Here is a 6,947-nt window from a genome sequence, read left to right as displayed (position 1 = left end):
AAAAACAAACAAAACAATCGTGTGTGTGTGTGTGTGTGCAGTCATTTGATAAGAATACCAACAACAAATTGGTAAAATTATTCTAAGATTATTTAGATTAAGTACAACTATGATGATAAATGTACTGTCTTATTCTTACGAGAAATTTTTCAAAGCTCAGTTGCTAATGTTTTCATTGTGGCACTATGGACTTTAATAGCAAGTTTACAGAAGTTGTCTCACAGCCTTACTCTAATATATAAGAGAATGATATGTAAGCTAGAGCAGTTGATAAAGAAAATCCAAGAAATCGTAAGAGATTACGTTAAATATATGAGCTAATATTTAATCTTATATGATTTCGATATTTTTTTTAAAGAAGAAGCACTCAACAAGTGACGCTTCCCGGTATGTCTATATGTTTAAAATTTTTATATATTTACAACTTAATTAAAATAACGATTTCTTCCAGAATCTAACATTTACATAAGGAAATAAATCGTCATCATTGATAATACTAGTAACATAACCAAAAAAATAACATATTAAATAGGCCAAACCTAAGGAGAATTTTCAACAGAAAAAGCACTTCCATGAGATTGTTGGAGACAGAATAATTCTGTGGATGATTTTTAAAGATGTATAAGATGTATATTAAGTATATTTTCAGATTTGCTACCGTCGAGTCCAGATTGTTCTCTTGCTGGTGGCGTTTATATTTGTATCGGATATGTTTAATCGAGTAAAACATTTAAAACGCTCCGGCGTTTTTTTACTTGATGTTATTCTATTACATTCTGTTGTGACATTTATAAAATTATAGAAGCTTTAAAAGTAACCCGATTTTAGTTTTAGTGTTTATCTAATTAGGCTTAGCTCAGTATGTATTAAGCATGTTGTGTATATATTGGCTGTCTCGCTTTCATTCCCTTGCGGAAGTACATCAATTAGCAGGATGTAGTAATCAGTTTGCACAGTGTAGTGTCGAGAAGAGGTAAATCACACAGGGAATCTGCTCTCTCTTCTTATACAGAATTATTTTAATTTTCTCTCTTATGATGTATTGCTCATTAGCAGAGAGCAGAAAGACATTTACCCAAACATTTTATTACTAAAAACCCGATAGTAATCAACGTTCTAGAATAGCAAATATTCTCACTTAAGTAGTCTGTGGTTGAGAATATCTATATGTTAATAAATATACTCAAGGGAAACTCTTATGTCTTAGCATTACTGAGTAAAATTTCAAACTCTCCCATTATCAGTCATAACTCAGTTTCCAATTTACGCTATGCTAATAGAAGTTATAACTTTTCCGTTGTGCACATCAGGTTTTTACTAAGTCAAATGAAGATTTTAATTCACTAACCAAAGTATAAAGAAAAAACCTAAATCAGAAAAGACGTTTGATGAAGCCATTAAGTGAAATACGCTGCTAAACTTGTAGTCATGAGACTCAGTTTTAAAATCTGTACGCAGGGTTTAAAAAAGATGTTTTATCTCTTCGACGGAAGACGTACTAATAATATGATTTGTCTTTTCGAGAAAACTCTGTATTAGCCCATGATCAAGTAAATAAGTATAGTTTTAACCCTCTACCTTTATTTGTACCAGCCAGCTTGGATTCGCCATTTTACTTCTAGGTTTTGCCTGGTATGGTCTAGTGGTTAGGACGCTCAACTCGCAAACTGCGGGTCACGGGTTCTAATCCCCGTCACCGAACATGTTAGTATTTTCAGCCGTGAGGGCGTTATAAAGTGAATGTCAACCCCACTATTCATTGAGGGAAAAAGCCCAAGAGTTGACGGTAGGTGGTGTTGAGTAGTTACCTTCCCTCTAGTCTGTCACTGCTAAGTTACAGACGGTTAACGCAGATAGCCCTTGAGTAGCTAGGCACGAATTCATAACAAACCAAACCTATGCCGAATAAATAAAAAACCTTAGGATGCCATCGCGATTTAAATTATGCCATCGTAAGCAGAGTATTTCCTAATATGATTTTCTGGTCGACTGACAGTAGTGTGAGAAAACTCGAAACAGCATAGAAAACTGTCTTTGATAAGAGAGAGAGCTAAATCTAGCTTTAAACTGTATCGTCATTGATAACTAGCCAAATCATATTAGATAGGTCATCAAGTATCCAAATGTAGCTCGGCATCGTCATTGATAACTAGCCAAATCATATTAGATAGGTCATCAAGTATCCAAATGTAGCTCGGCATCGTCATTGATAACTAGCCAAATCATGTTAGATAGGTCATCAAGTATCCAGATGTAGCTCGGCATCGTCATTGATAACTAGCCAAATCATGTTAGATAGGTCATCAAGTATCCAAATGTAGCTCCGGCATTCGAAACTATATTTTCAAACTAACGAGTTTCAGATTTTCATATGTAATTGCTCTAATTGTATTGAACCAATTACTATTCACAGCTGCCATAAAAAAAAACTTGTCGGTGGTAATGTTTTCCCTGAACCTTTAGCGATATACGTTTGGACAATAATGATTTCTAAAAGTTACACCCGCAAGTACTAGGCAGTGTACTCGAGTGTTTAATTTTAAACTGTAATTTGCTGAACTACATAGGAATTTTTAATTGGCATGAAAAAAGTTATTTGTCGACGTAAGTATCTGCAAAGTACATTTTCTATGAAAAATATCTAACAGAGAGTTTATAAGTTATTTTTTTTACTAGACCATGTAAATGTTTTCCTGTAAACTTATATATATATCACATCAAACAAAAATGGACAATTAAATTCCAATATGAATGAAATATTCAACATTAAACAATCAAAATTAATGAATGAGAAAAATAAATGAGTAAAGAATAGTAACATGCGACATTAATCCTGAAAGTAAAATCATCAAAACATTTGGCTACGATCATGATACACATGGTATTTTGTTTCGTTCCAATAATGACTTACTGATAGCTTTATTCATCTCCTTTTATTACTACCATAGGTGGAAGTCTATCTTTTAAGGCAGTCTTACATTTATTTAGAATTACCATCAAACTCTATATTGCATTTCACTTGAAAGTATAGGAAAAAAAAGAAAGAAACATTAATTTTTCACTAAATGTTCACATTAGTTGCAGCACATGCGTAAAGAAGAGCGTTTATTAGTGAACTCGCGAAACAGTCAGTTGTGCGTGAAACAAGTATAACACAAATCAAATTTCATCAACCATTAATCTTACCTAATCGTTCCACTAAGGACAGCCGCATTTACCAGTGCAACCAATCAGGTTGTCTGTATGACGGGGCACGTGCAAATATCATTTGTTTTGACCTGAAAAATGAACAGCAATAAAGTCAGAGATTGCTGTTGTCTCAAAACAAACTAAACGTGATGTATAACGAGACATTACGAGATTTGTGTAACACATACTGAGTTCAATTTGATTTGTTCAGAGAAACTGCGGCATCTTACCTATTAGAATATTAGAACTCTTTATAAACAAATGAAGAATAACTTTAACGAAATTTGCTTGTAAACCTTGCCCTACTAACAGCCTTTAACAAAATGAATAATAATCTTAGATATAAGAGAAACTTAATATCTCCCTGTTTGTGAATTTTATTTAGATAAGATTTTAAAATCAGTTCAAAAACAGTTCTTTCCATCATCGTGCTTTAAAAATCTAAGCTTCAACTATTTATATGTGAAATAGTGTGTGTCTATAAGAGTCCATCCCCCAACAGTTCTTTCCATCATCGTGCTTTAAAAATCTAAGCTTCAACTATTTATATGTGAAATAGTGTGTGTCTATAAGAGTCCATCCCCCAATGGCTTAACAATGAACTTTAGGGTTTATAAGTCTAGAATTCGCAGTTCGATAACCGCAGTAGACACAGGACTAATGGTCCATTTTGTAACTTTGTACTAAAAGAAACGTGCCTATAAATATTTTTTTCGTATCCTGATAATTTCTGTAAGTTTTACACTGAGCCACGAGTCACAAAATCGCAGAAAATAAAAAAAAAGGTCCATTTCAAATATAAATATTGATAGTTTGTGAGTCATTTTACCAAAGAAACCTTATAAAGCACCGTTTAAATTTAGATTTAATCGAACTTCATAAAATCTCACAGTATAGAAAAAACCCGCTAAATTGTACTGTTTTTCGGGTGCTAAAAACATAGACTCTAATACGAATAGGTACTAAAATAATTAGCTCTCCAAACTGCTGTTCCTTTAACTTTAGTTCCACATTTGATTTGTTTGAAACTGTTGTATAGTTCAACATACTTTAGATAAAATGATCCATTAGTTAAAACCTGTATAAAAGTATGGAATACTTAATGAAAACAGTTTTTTTTTAATATATCGAAATAGCCTTGGGTGGGTCAAGAACTTACAGAACCAATTAAGTTTTTTGTTATGAAATCTTACCTGAACAACAAAAAGAAAAATAGCAATAATAACAGCCTTCTAAATACTTTAAAAAACTTGAAATGACTAAACCTAATATAAAATTGGATCAAAATGCAACCTACTTTGATCAAAAATCAACTCGGTAATATGTTTATCTCATTAAATATACGTTTTTACGCTCTTTTTTTCTGTTTATTTGTTTGTTGTTGACACAAAGCTACCCACTGTGCCCACCATGGGTATCAAAATCATATTTTAGCGCTATAAACTCTCAAACTCACCATTGAGCCACCGGAGGTCGTCTTACATTATTACTTACAAAGATTAGAATACATTATTTCATCAATTGGGTACCTTCGCTGTTAACGATATTTTCGGCCGTAAACCCAATAATATCTCGCAAAGTTCTGCCAGTTTAAGTTAGTCCTAAATTAATATACTAAAATAACAAAGCAAAACAAACTCTATAATTAAAGTATGGTAATAAAACTAGATATACTAAGCATTTTAGCTAATACTGTTTATCAGAGTAACATTTAAAAAAGAAGAGAGTATAATATCGCACTTACGAAACACCGAAACTTTAATTGTTAGCTTCAAGCACTGTCAAAAATCTTGAAATTAAGACAGTGATTTAACTCAGACAAACATATACCTAGTCTTGAACTAGGTATATACGCAATAAAAATATGGTTTTGGTGAAAATATGTAAGGTATCATGAGCAATATAAATACTGTGTAAACAGGCTTTAAATGTTGAGTTGATATACAGGTAAACTAGATGCAGCAGTGAAGGTAAACAAGAGAGAGAATCCTCACTAGTCGCAGCACTTGAAATTCTTTTAGGCAGGATTAGAATAAATTAATTTATTATATTTTTTCCGTTTTATTAACTATATTTTTGTGCGTCAGCAACACCAAGCGTGGAGCTCGCGTATACCCGATTCGATTTTATTACTCATCATGATCGCTACCAGACTACCCTCAAATTGAAATTATTTTAAACAGGATTAGAGTAAATTAATCTAACACCATGGGCGTGGACAAATGCAACAATCGAAAGGGTTTGTCCTCCTGAGTCCTAAACTGTAATTAGATCTAAAATCAGTCAAGAGTTAATGGAGCTATAAGCTAAAAGTTTGTACTTGAAAAAAAAAGTAACTCGGAGCCGCTCCATATGCCGCTATGCCATGGCTAAAAACAGGTAACCAAAAAGTAGCAATTTAGACATAGCAGTAATTCAGAAGTAGCCAAACGTATAGAGGTATTCAATGATCCACCACAGGTAAATTATAGATAAGTATAAGTATGTAGATAATCCAAAACAATTATGTACAGAGGTAACATTGAAGCAACTATAAAGTATTACGTTGATCCAAAAACAACCGTGCGAATATACAGGCAATCCTGAAGCAATCGTGTAGGTGTACTGGTAATCCACAAGCAGCGCTGAAAGTATTAGGGTAATCCATACGCAGTCATGTCGGTTTACAGGTAATCCAGTAGTAATACCAACTGCGTAAGTATACAAGTAACCAAGTGCTAGCTGGGGAATTAAGTATAGTAACAGTGTAAGTAAACAGAAAATATAGTACGAGTAATCCAGTATCAACTATATAAGTATAAAGTAATCTAGTGGCAACTATATGAGTATACAGGTAATTCTGAAGTATCTGTATAGGTATTCAGGTAATACAGTATCAACTATATAAGTATAAAGTAATCTAGTGGCAACTATATGAGTATACAGGTAATTCTGAAGTATCTGTATAGGTATTCAGGTAATCCAGTATCAACTATATAAGTATAAAGTAATCTAGTGGCAACTATATGAGTACACAGGTAATTCTGAAGTATCTGTATAGGTATTCAGGTAATCCAGTATCAACTGTATAAGTATACAGATAACCCTATAGTATCTGTATAGGTATGCAAATAATCCACTAGCAACTGTAGAGGTATACAGGTAATCCAGTAACTATTGTGTGAATACACAAATAATCCAATATCAACAATGTACTATACAGAAAACCGAATAGCAGCTGGCTGCATATACATATAACACAATAACAACTATTTAAGTAAAAAATGTAATATAGTAGCGACTGTGTTTATACACAGGCAGTCCAATAGTAGCTGGATAAGAATAAATGTCTATAAATAATCGTGTAGTTCTTTACTTTCAATCTGCAATTGTTGCCGCGTTTTAGGCACTAGCGGTATATACATGTATATGTATTAACCAGTTAAGTGAGAATGAGAATTATAAAACTATGAACAAGCCTTCTAAATAGCATAGTTTTGTTACCATGTACTAACCAGTAAGTGAGAATGAGAATTACAAAACTATGAACAAGCCTTCTAAATAGCAAAGTTTTGTTACGATGTACTAACCAGTTAAGTGAGAATGAGAATTATAAAACTATGAACAAGCCTTCTAAATAGCATAGTTTTGTTACCATGTACTAACCAGTTAAGTGAGAATGAGAATTACAAAACTATGAACAAGTCTTCTAAATAGCATAGTTTCGTTACGATGTACTAACCAGTTAAGAGAGAATGAGAATTATAAAACTATGAACA

The sequence above is a fragment of the Limulus polyphemus genome, unplaced genomic scaffold (genome assembly GCF_000517525.1).
Source record: "Limulus polyphemus unplaced genomic scaffold, Limulus_polyphemus-2.1.2 Scaffold155, whole genome shotgun sequence".
In the NCBI taxonomy this organism is placed as follows: domain Eukaryota; kingdom Metazoa; phylum Arthropoda; class Merostomata; order Xiphosura; family Limulidae; genus Limulus; species Limulus polyphemus.
Note: the sequence above shows the minus strand (reverse complement) of the source record.